The following is a 12706-nucleotide window of genomic DNA, read 5'->3' as shown; positions in this document are numbered from 1 at the left end:
GGCACTCCCTCAGTACTGACCCTCTGACAGTGCGGCACCCGATCAGTACAGACCCTCTGAGTGCGGCACTCCCTCAGTACTGCCCCTCTGACAGTGCAGCACTCCTCAGTACTGCGCTGGAAGTGTCAGAGTGTGCTATACCTGTCCTGGGAGTGTTTGACGAGGACAGTGTAGAGGGAGCTTTACTCTGTATCTAACCCTGTGCTGTACCTGTCCTGGGAGTGTTTGATGGGGACAGTGTAGAGGGAGCTTTACTCTGTATCTAACCCTGTGCTGTACCTGTCCTGGGAGTGTTTGATGGGGACAGTGTAGAGGGAGCTTTACTCTGTATCTAACCCCGTGTTGTACCTGTCCTGGGAGTGTTTGATGGGGACAGTGTAGAGGGAGCTTTACTCTCTATCTAACCCCGTGCTGTACCTGTCCTGGGAGTGTTTGATGGGGACAGTGTAGAGGGAGCTTTACTCTGTATCTAACCCCGTGCTGTACCTGTCCTGGGAGTGTTTGATGGGGACAGTGTAGAGGGAGCTTTACTCTGTATCTAACCCCGTGCTGTACCTGTCCTGGGAGTGTTTGATGGGAGACAGTGTAGTGGGAGCTTTACTCTGTATCTAACCCCGTGCTGTATCTGTCCTGGGAGTGTTTGATGGGGACAGTGTAGAGGGAGCTTTACTCTGTATCTAACCCCGTGCTGTACCTGTCCTGGGAGTGTTTGATGGGGACAGTGTAGAGGGAGCTTTACTCTGTATCTAACCCCGTGCTGTACCTGTCCTGGGAGAGATGAATTCCTTATACTGGGTCTAACAAGACTGCAGTATTTAAAGATATGATTTCAATGGGACCTTATCATTCTCCCGACGAGACGTGGGGTCTCTTTAAGAGTGTGTACGTTCTTTGGCAAGGGCTCCTTGGACATGTAGCAAAGCTAACCTTCATACTCTCTCTCTCTCTCCTATGCTATCTCTGCTGCAGGATCGCGTCCCTCAGTGCAGTCTTACTACAGACTAGTAAGCACAGACTCTGCTTACCCTCCACACTGCACTCCCAGGAGCCACAACAGGCTGATCAGAGGCGAGCTGACGAAATACGGTGGTTTAAAGTCAGCTGGACCCAGGAATTCTGCAGCAACTGGGGAATGGGGAGTGGGAGGAGGGGAAGAGGGAGAGGAGAAGGGAGGGGAGGATGCAGAATCTAGCTCGGCCCTGGTTCAAAGACCACCAAGTAACCAACTGCAGTGCTGTGTGTCTGCAGTGCACATTAAAGGCAGCTCCCAGTGAACAGAAAATCATTTTTATGTTTATTGAATATTAATTGCCTTTTCTTTCTGCTGCAGGATTTTGGTTTGCGTGCGGCAAGGTTAGCACCAAGAGAATAACTGAGCGAGCACCATTAACCCCCTAACTGCTGGTGACCAGCACCGCAAACAAGATACATGGAGCATAGAATCCCGACAGTGCAGAAGGAGGCCATTCAGCCCATCGAGTCTGCACTGACAACAATCCCACCCAGGCCCTTTCCTCATAACCCCACATATTTACCCTGTTCGCCCCCCTGACACTAAGGGACAATTTAGCATGGCCAATCAACCCAACCCACATATCTTTGGACTGTGGGAGGAAACCGGAGCACCCGGAGGGAAACCCTCGCTGACACGGGGGAGAACGTGCAAACTCCACACAGACGGTGACCCAAGCCGGGAATCGAACCCGGGTCCCTGGCGCTGTGAGGCAGCAGTGCTCACCATTGTGTCAACATGCCGCCCAGAGCTTCCAGGGTGGGTAGTCAGAGGCTTTTTCCCAGGGTGGAAGTGTCAATTACTGGGGGGGCACAGGTTCAAGGTGAGAGAGGGGGGGTAAGTTTAAGGGAGATGTGCGGGGGAAGTTTTTCACGCAGAGAGTGGTGGGTGCCTGGAACCCGCTGCCAGAGGAGGTGGTGGAAGCAGGCACATTAGCAACATTTAAGAGGCATCTGGATAGGTGCATGAATAGGGAGGAAATAGAGAGATACGGACCGAGTAAGGGCAGAAGGTTTTTTTTAGTTTAGTTAGGGCATCATGATCGGCAATTGTACAGGTGAGGCCACAGCTGGAGTATTGTGCGCAGTTTTGGTGTCCTTATCTGAGGAAGGATGTCCTTGCTACAGAGGGAGTGCAGCGAAGGTTTACCAGGCTGATTCCTGGGATGGCAGGTCTGTCATATGAGGAGAGACTGAGTTAGTTAGGATTATATTCACTGGAGTTTAGAAGAGTGAGAGGGGATCTCATAGAAACTTATAAAATTCTAACAGGGTTAGACAGGGTAGATTCAGAAAGAATGTTCCCAATGGTGGGGGGAGTCCAGAACTAGGGGGTCATAGTTTGAGGATAAGGGGGAAACCTTTTAGGACTGAGGTGAGGAGAAATTTCTTCACCCAGAGGGTGGTGAATGTGTGGAATTCACTCCCACAGAAAGGAGTTGGGGCCAGAACGTTGTTTGATTTCCAGGAAGAAATTAAATATAGCTCTTCGGGCTAAAGGGATCAAGGGGCGGCATGGTGGCACAGTGGTTAGCACTGCTGCCTCACAGCGCCAGGGGCCCGGGTTGATTCCCACCTTGGGTCACTGTGGAGTTTGCACGTTCTCCCCCATGTCTGTGTGGGTTTCCTCCGGGTGCTCCGGTTTTGTCCCATAGTCCAAAAGACGTGCTGCTTAGGTGCATTGGCCATTGAATCATAGGATGCCTACAGTAGAGAAGTAGGCCATTCGGCCCATTGAGTCTGTACCAACCACAATCCCAGCCAGGCCCTATTCCTATAACTTTACATATTTACCCCGCTAACCCCCCTGACACTAGGGCCAATTTAGCATGGCCAATCCACCCTAACCTGCACATCTTTGGACTGTGGGAGGAAACCGGAGCACCCGGAGGAAACCCACGCAGACATGGGGAGAATGTGCAGACTCCGCACAGACAGTGACCCGAGGCCTGAATTGAACCCGGGTCCCTGGCGCTGAGAGGCTGCAGTGCTAACCACTGTGCCACCGCGCCGCCAAGCTAAATTCTCCTTCAGTGTACCCGAACAGGTGCCGGTGTGTGATGACTAGGGGAATTTCACAGAATAAAAGCAAATGACTGCGGAAGCTGGAATCTGAAACCAGAAGAGAAAATGCTGGAAAATCTCAGCGGGTCTGGCAGCATCTGTAAGGAGAGAAAAGAGCTGACGTTTCGAGTCCAGATGACCCTTTGTCAAAGCTGATTTTCACAGTAACTTCATTGCAATGTTAATGTAATCCGACTTGTGACACTTAATAAATAAACTCTTCCTCGTGTTTATCACTGGAGCGGTTCTTCCGCTACCCACCTGTACAGCCGAGGTGACTGAATCAGCTTCTCCCAGAATGCTCTTCTGCTGGATGCCTAACGGAATAGGAAAAAATATTTAAAAATTACGACAAAAAGTCAGGACTGTGAGGAGAAGACAAGTGTGCCGGAATAATTGCTTGGCTCTACCAAAGAGGCGGCACAGGTTTGATGGGCCGTATGGCCTCCTTCTTCACTGTGTAGCTCTGCGATTCTAGAATGGTCCTCGTAAATGGCACAAAACATTGAAAAAGGATTATTCACCTTTCTATTTTATTTTAAAGGTTGTACTTTTGTCCACTTTCGTCCCATAAGACCATAAGACATAGGAGCAGAATTAGGCCACTCGGCCCATCGAGTCTGCTCCGCTATTCAATCATGGCTGATATTTTTCTCATCCCCATTCTCCTGCCTTTTCCCCATAACCCCTGATCCCCTTATTAATCAAGAACCTATCTATCTCTGTCTTAAAGACACTCAATGAGCTGGTCTCCACAGCCTTCTGCGGCAAAGAGTTCCACAGATTCACTGTTCTCTGGCTGAAGAAATTCCTTCTCATCTCTGTTTTAAAGGGTCGTCCCTTTAGCCTGAGGTTGTGCCCTCTGGTTCTAGTTTTTCCTACTAGTGGAAACATCCTCTCCACGTCCACTCTATCCAGGCCTCGCAGTATCCTGTAAGTTTTAATAAGATCCCCCCTCATCCTTCTAAACTCCAACGAGTACAGACCCAGGATCCTCAACTGTTCCTCGTACGACAAGCTCTTCATTCCAGGGATCATTCTTGTGAACTTCCTCTGGATCCTTTCCAAGGCCAGCACATCCTTCCTTAGATATGGGGCCCAAAACTGCTCACAATACTCCGTAGAGGGTTATTGTTAGACCAGGACCATGGCTGACACTTGGTCATTCGCACTCAGATAGACACTGTTATTGCCCACAAACCCTCAGGGATCTCAGTGCTCACCTGACAGAACAAATCAGTCCGGGGGGTTAATCCCACATGATTACTCTCTCGAACACAGTCAATTCCAATACTTCCGGTCGCCTGTACAGAGATCAGTCAAACGAACAGCTTCTTGGCATGACTAAATATCAGGAGTAGACCCAAGTTATTGAATAAGGGGGTGGGGGAGAGGGTGGGGTGATGCCACCAGTGTGGAAGAGGCAGTGGGTGTGCGGTGGGGATGGGGCAGGAGTGGAGGCAGCAGAAGTGGGGAATTATGTAAGAATTGGAGCTTGCCACAAAGGGCATCGTGGGAGACTTTGATATTCATATAGACTAAACCAATCAGATTTATAAAGGTGGTTTGGAACAGTTTGTTTTTGGAACCAACAAAGGACAGCAATTATTTTAACCACTGTGCCACTGTGTGGGTGTCACAGCGGTTAGCACTGCTGCCTCACAGCGCCAGGGACCCGCGTTCGATTCCCGGCTTGGGTCACTGTCTGTGCGGAGTTTGCACATTCTCCCCGTGTCTGTGTGGGTTTCCTCCGGGTGCTCCGGTTTCCTCCCACAGTCTGAAAGGTGGTTAGGGTGCATTGGCCGTGCTAAATTCTCCCTCAGTGTACCCGATCAGGCGCTGGAGTGTGGCAACTGGGGGATTTTCACAGTAACTTCATTGCAGTGTTAATGTAAGCCTACTTGTGACAATAATAAATAAATAAGAATAATTAAGAAAATAAGCATCCACAGAGAGGAAAACCGAGTTAATGGTTCAGGACGGCAACTCTAAGCGTTATCGACTGACCTGCACAGAATTTCCAGCAGTTTCTGTTGTGTTCTGCCCTAACCCCACATATTTACCCCACTAACCCCCCTAACCTACACACCTTGGAACACTAAGGGGCAATTCAGCAAGGCCAATCCGCCTAACATACACATCTTTGAAATGTGGGAGGAAACGGGAGCACCGGAGGAAATCCACGTAGACATGGGGAGAACGTGCAAACTCCACACAGACAGTGACCCAAGCGGGAATTGAACCTGGGTCCCTGGTGCCATGAGGCAGCAGTGCAAAATGTGCCACTATGCCACCCTGACGGGGCATTGGTGAGGCTAATGGAGTACAGCGTGCCTCCTTGTTGAATACCTCTAAGGAGGGTGCTCCGGTTTCCTCCCACGCTCCAAAGATGTGCAGGTTAGGTGGATTGGCCATTCTAAATCCACCCAAGTGTCAGATGGATTAGCAGGGTAAATATGTGGGGTTATGGGAATAGGGCCTGGGTGGGATTGTGGTCGGTGCAGACTCAATGGGCCGAATGGCCTCCTTCTGTACTGTAGGGATTCAATGATTCAATGAAAGAGTCCAGAGGTGAGTTACTCACCGCAGAATTCCTAACCTCTGACCTGCTATTGTACCGCAGTATTTATATGGCTGGCCCAGTTTTGTTTCTGGTCAATGGTAACCCCCAGGATGTTGATAGCGGGGGAATTCAATGATGATAATGTCATGGAATGTCAAGGGGAGATGGTTAGGATCTCTCTTGTTGGAGAATTGGACACAATAGTTCAGGGGAGGACTAACCAGTCATTTTCAGAATAAATACTCTGCAGTAGTCAGTGTTTCAAACCCTCAGTTTGTGCTATCCAGCTCATTCCATTGGGTCAATGACCACTGCCAGCAGCAGTATCTGGGAGCTCACACATAATCAAGAGACGCAGGACATGAAGACCCACCCCCCCGTCTACAAGGCACAAGTCAGGAGTGTGATGGAATACTCCCCACTTGCCTGGATGGGTGCAGCTCCAACACTCAAGAAGCTCGACACCATCCAGGACAAAGCAGCCCCACTTGATTGGCACCCCATCCACAAACATTCACTCCCTCCATGACCGATGCCCAGTGGCAGCAGCATGTACCATCTATAAGGTGCACTCTTGCAGCCCACCAGAACTCCTTCAACAGCACCTTCCAATCCCATAAGCTCTACCACATAGAAGGACGTGGGGGGAAGGCCCCACCATGTGAAAATTGTCCTGCAAGACAACACAATCCTGACAGGGAAATATATCACCGTTCCTTCACTGTTACGGGGTCAAAAACTAAAACACAATATCAAACACTGCCAGGACAGGTACAACACAGGGTTAGATACAGAGTAAAGCTCCCTCTCCACTGTCCCCCATCAAACACTCCCAGGACAGGTATAGCACGGGTATGGATACAGAGTAAAGCTCCCTCTACACTGTCCCCATCAAACACTCCCAGGACAGGTCCAGCACGGGGTTAGATACAGAGTAAAGCTCCCTCTACACTGTCCCCATCAAACACTCCCAGGACAGGGACAGCACGGGGTTAGATACAGAGTAAAACTCCCTCTCCACTGTCCCCCATCAAACACTCCCAGGACAGGTATAGCACGGGGCTAGATACAGAGTAAAGCTCCCACTACACTGTCCCCATCAAACACTCCCAGGACAGGTACAGCACGGGATTAGATACAGAGTAAAGCTCCCTCTACACTGTCCCCATCAAACACTCCCAGGACAGGTACAGCACGGGGTTAGGTACAGAGTAAAGCTCCCTCTACACTGTCCCCCATCAAACACTCCCAGGACAGGTGCAGCACGGGGTAGATACAGAGTAAAGCTCCCTCCACACTGTCCCCATCAAACACTCCCAGGACAGGTACTACACGGGGTTAGATACAGAGTAAAGCTCCCTCTACACTGTCCCCATCAAACACTCCCAGGACAGGTACAGCACGGGTTCGATACAGAGTAAAGTTCCCTCTATTCTGTCCCCATCAAACACTCCCAGGACAGGTACAGCGCGGGGTTAGATACACAGTAAAGCTCCCTCTACAATGTCCCCCATCAAACACTCCCAGCGCCAGATAAATGCATCTTATTTCTCTCAACCTGTAAGCAAAAATGAAAAGACACTTAGACATAAAGGGAATGTAAATTCAATCAGGGGACCTGTGTTCATATATTGGTTTCCATCCGTGCCTGCCAACCACCGCCCCTCACCCCCCCCTCGCCACCCTCCACTCCTTCCGCAACTGACTCCCAGCACGGCTGTTTCTGGGATCTGGGCCCTCAGCAGTCTCCAAAACGCTGACACCAATCGCTATCCAACAAAGGCGCAAATAAATCATTAATAATCAAACGATTGAATCTTCTGGCTTTTCTCCAAATGTTTTTTTTTTCTCCCCTTCATCTTTGCAAGCCTGCCGCAGGCTACAGTTTTATAACTGGCAGAAGTTAGTGAAGTTAGAATGTTCAGGTCGGAATCCTCAAGTGGGTTTTGCGTCAGCCTGGATAGTGGCCAAAAGACAGTGATTGGGGTAGGATGGCATTGGTGGGAGGTGTGGGGGAAGGGTGTGGGTGTGTAGAGATGCTTTATAACGGGCCCTCAAACCTCGGGAGGGTGCCACTTTCAAAGTGAGTTCCTGCCGCGCGTGGTGTGCAATCGTCCAATTCCCCAGGCATTCGATTGACTGATCTATGCTCACGGTGCTTGCTTGGTTATGCCTGGGTGTGGACTCCGAGCAAAGTAAGCAGGCTGCAGGAAGAGTTGGAATTCGGATCTCGAAACGTGGAGTAGAATTAAAAACCTGCTACACCCAGAGAGACTGGTGTCATCTCTGCGAGTCTCTGAGATATAGAATATACATTAACAATATACATTAACGATTTGGAGGAAGGAACTGAAGGCACTGTTGCTAAGTTTGCAGATGATACAAAGATATGTAGAGGGACAGGTAGTATTGAGGAAGCAGGGGGGCTGCAGAAGGACTTGGTCAGGTTCGGAGAGTGGGCAAAGAAGTGGCAGATAGAATACAAGGTGAAAAAGTGTGAGGCATAGATAATTTTCTAAATAGGAAAATGCTTAGGAAATCAGAAACACAAAGGGACTTGGGAGTCATTGTTCAAGATTCTCTTAAGGTTAACAAAGAACAAAGAACAAGGAAAATTACAGCACAGGAACAGGCCCTTCAGCCCTCCAAGCCTGCACCGACCATGCTGCCCGACTGAACTGAAACCCCCTACCCTACCGGGGACCGTATCCCTCTATTCCCATCCTATTCATGTATTTGTCAAGACGCCCCTTAACATGCAGGTTCAATCAGGAGTTAGGAAGGCAAATGCAATGTTAACATTCATGTCGAGAGGGCTAGAATACAAGAGCAGGGATTGTACTTCTGAGGCTGTATAAGGCTCTAGTGAGACCCCATTTGGAGTATTGTGAGCAGCTTTGGGCTCCATATCTAAGGAAGGATGTGTTGGCCTTGGAAAGGATCTGGAGGAAGTTCACAAGAATGACCCTTGGAATGAAGAGCTTGTCGTATGAGGAATGGTTGAGGACTCTGGGTCTGTACTCGTTGGAGTTTAGAAGGATGAGGATGGATCTTATTGAAACTTACAGGATACGGCGAGGCCTGGATAGAGTGGACGTGGAGAGGATGTTTCCACTAGTTGGAAAAACTAGAACCAGAGGGCACAACCTCAGATTAAAGGGACAATCCTTTAAAACAGAGATGAGGAGGAATTTCTTCAGCCAGAGAGTGGTGAATCTGTGGAACTCTTTGCCGCAGAAGGCTGTGGAGGCCAGGTCATTGAGTGTCTTTAAGACAGAGTGATGCACTATCAACACCCAGAGACGGAATCTGGAATAATAGGCTTTTATTAACTATAAAAGGGAACTAACTCTACAGTAAACTCTAACCGAGGGACCGGACCAGAATGAGGCGAAGGGGAGGAGCAGCCACCTTTATACCCCAGTGAACAGGGGAGGAGCCTCAGGCAGCACCGGTAGGGGTGTGTCCAGTCATCAGAACACAACAGTGGTTATCAGAACATAACAGTGGTTTACCACACAGAGATAGATAGGTTCTTGATTAATAAGGGGATCAGAGGTTATGGCGAAAAGGCAGGAGAATGGGGATGAGAAAAATATCAGCCATGATTGAATGGCGGAGCAGACTCGATGGGCCGAGTGGCCTAATTTTGCTCCAAGGTCTTATGGTCTTATGGTTTAATTGACAACACCCAGATTTCCTGGACAGTGTTACGGATTCAGAAGACATGGTTTTACCTGTGCTGCACCCACAGTGGTTTAGATTATTTCTCAATGTCCAAGCACCGCAAATTACAAAATCAGGAAGAAAGAATTTGGCAGGAATTTTCCAACCATTCAGGCCAGTCAGTATTAGTCAGCGTTCAAAACCCTCAGTTTGTGCTATCCAGCTCATTCCATTGGGCTCAGTGACCACTGCCAGCTGCAGTGTCTGGGAGCTCACACATAATCAATAGGCGCAGGTCGTGATGACCCCCCCAAAGCCTGTCCACCATCTACAAGGCACAAGTCAGGAGTGTGATGGAATACTCTCCACTTGCCTGGATGAGTGCAACTCCAACACTCACGAAGCTCCACATCATCCAGGGCCCGGGTTCCATTACCGGCTTGGGTCACTGTCTGTGCAGAGTCTGCACGTTCTCCCCTAGGGTTTCCTCTGGGTACTGCTGTTTCACAAACAGTGACCCAAGCCGGGAATCAAACCCGGGTCCCTGGCGCTGTGAGGGAGCAGTGCTAACCATTGTCCTACTGTGCTGCCCCACTGGCTGTTCAGTTGTAACCCCACAGATTTACCCGGGCTGGTCCCTCTGATACTAAGGGGCAATTAAGCACGGCCAATCCACCTAACCTGCACATCTTTGGGGAGTGGGAGGAAATCGGAGCTCCCGGAGGAAACCCACGCAGACACTGGGAGAACGTGCAGACTCCGCCCAGACAGTGACCCAAACCGGGATCGAACCCAGGTCCCTGGCACTGTGAGGCAGCAGTGCTAACCACTGTGCCGCCGTGCTGCCCAGGCTGACCAGACCACTCAGTTCAAGGGCAATTAGATTTGGACAGCAGGTGCTGGCCTTGCCAGGGATGGCCACATCCCATGAAGGAATAAGTTTAAAAAAAAGACTCTGAGGAAGACGGCAGAAATATTTTAGGGATTTCCTCTGCGCATTCCTGAAGAGGTCAAACATACCCGCTGACTCATGGGAGATCCTGGCTTTGCGACTGACCAGAATACAGCAAACTATCAGGCCGTTAGCTTGACACCTGTCATGGGAGAGATGTTACAGCCAATTTTAAAAAATATGTTCATTCATAGGATGGGCGTTGCTGGCTGGCCAACATTTATTTCCCATCCCTAGTTGCCCTTGAGAAGGTGGTGGTGAGCTGCCTTCTTGAATCGCTGCAGTCCATGTGCTGTGGGTGGACCCACAATGCCGTTAGGGAGGGAATTTCAGGATTTTGACCCAGCGACTGTGAAGGAACAGCCGATATATTTCCAAGTCAGGATGGTGAGAGGCTCGGAGGGGAACTTGCAGGTGGTGGTGTTCCCATGTATCTGCTGCCCTTGTCCTTCTAGATGGAAGTGGTCGTGGGTTTGGAAGGTGCTGTCTAAGGATCTTTGGTAAATTGCTGCAGTGCATCTTGTAGATGGTACACACTGCTGCTACTGAGTGTCGGTGGTGGAGGGAGTGGATGTTTGTGGATGTGGTGCCTATCAAGCGGGGCTGCTTCATCCTGGATGGTGTCGAGCTTCTTGAGTGTTGTTGGAGCTGCACCCATCCAGACAAGTGGGGAGAATTCCATCACACTCCTGACTTGTGCCTTGTAGATGGTGGATAGGCTTTGGGGAGTCAGGAGATGAGTTACTCGCCGCAATATTCCTAGTCTCTGACCTGCTCTTGTAGCCACTGTGTTTATGTGGTGAGTCCCCTAGTCGCCACACTCTGGCACCTGTTCACTGAGGGAGAATTTAGCAAAGCACAGTTGTCTCACAGCGCTAGGGACCTGGGCTCAATCCCCGGCTTGGGTCACTGTCTGTGTGGAGTCTGCACATTCTCCCCGTGTCTGCGTGGGTTTCCTCCGGGTGCTCCGGTTTCTTTCCACAGTCCAAAGGACGCGCTGGTTAGGGTGCATTGGCCGTGCTAAATTCTCCCTCAGTGTACCCGAACAGGCGCCGGAGTGTGGCGACTAGGGGACTTTCACAGTAACTTCATTGCAGTGTGAATGTAAACCTACTTGTGACATAACAAATAAAATAAACAAAATAAAAAAAGAAAGAAGCTAGTATCTTATTCATTGCACCAGCCAATCCCCTGGGAAATATTATCAGCATGGTCTGGGTTTTTTTAAATAACTAGAAGAATGAGAGGCGACCTTATTGAGACATATCAGATTCTCAGGGGGGTTTGACAGGGTAGATGCTGAGAGGTTGTTTCCCCTTGTGGGAGAGTCTAGGAGCAGAGGGCAAAATCTCAGAGTGAGGGGGTGGCCCATTTAAGGCAGAAGAGGAGGAATTTCTTCTCTCAGAGGGTTCTGAATTCTCTCCCTCAGAGGGCTGTAGAGGCCGGGTCATTGTTATAATCATAGAATCCCGACAGTACAGATGGAGATCATTCGGCCCATTGAGTCTGCACCGACCGGGGGCAGGGAATTCATATGGTGTTCGTGGAAGTGGAAATGACTAGGGTTGGGAAGCATTTTCCGATCAGGGCCATTGTGGTCTCCTGGACTCGTTTCGATCGCCTCAGGGGGTCGGAGAGGAATTTCCCAGATTCTTTTTCCCCATATTGGCCCTGGGGTTTTCACTCTGGGTTTTCGCCTCTCCCTGGAGATCACATGGTCTGGAATGGGGGGGTGGGGGTGAGTTAATAGGTTGTGATGAACAAAGCATCGTAGCTGTGAGGGACAGCTCGGTGGATAGGATATTGGTATGTAGATAGGCTGGAAAATTGGGTGGGGATCCTGGATTCAGGATTCAATCCTGGACCGGGGAGCGGCGCGGGCTTGGAGGGCCGAAGGGCCTGTTCCTGTGCTGTGTTGTTCTTTGTTCTTTGTTCTTTGACTCTCCGACAGACCATCCTACCCAGGACCACCTACCTCTCCTATCCCTGTAACCCCACACATTTATCAAGGCTAATCCGCCTAACCTGCACAGCACTGGACACTAAAGGACAATTTAGCATGGCCAATCCACCTAACCTGCACAGCATTGGACACTAAGGGGCAAGTTAGCATGGCCAATCCACCTAACCTGCACATCTTTGGACACTAAAGGACAATTTAGCATGGCCAATCCACCTAACCTGCACATCTTTGGACACGAAGGGGCAATTTAGTATGGCCAATCCACCTAATTTGCATAGCTTTGGACATCAAGGGACAATTTAGCATGGCCAATCCACCTAACCTGCACATCTTTGGACACTAAGGGGCAATTTAGCATGGCCAATCCACCCTAACCCGCACATCTTTTGAACTATGTGAGGAAACCGAAGCACCCGGAGGAAACCCACGCAGACACGGGGAGAACATGCAGACTGCGCACAGACAGTGACCCAAGGCCGGAATCGAA

This window comes from Mustelus asterias, chromosome 21, assembly GCF_964213995.1.
Source record: "Mustelus asterias chromosome 21, sMusAst1.hap1.1, whole genome shotgun sequence".
Lineage (NCBI taxonomy): Eukaryota > Metazoa > Chordata > Chondrichthyes > Carcharhiniformes > Triakidae > Mustelus > Mustelus asterias.
This window is presented reverse-complemented; position numbering follows the sequence as displayed.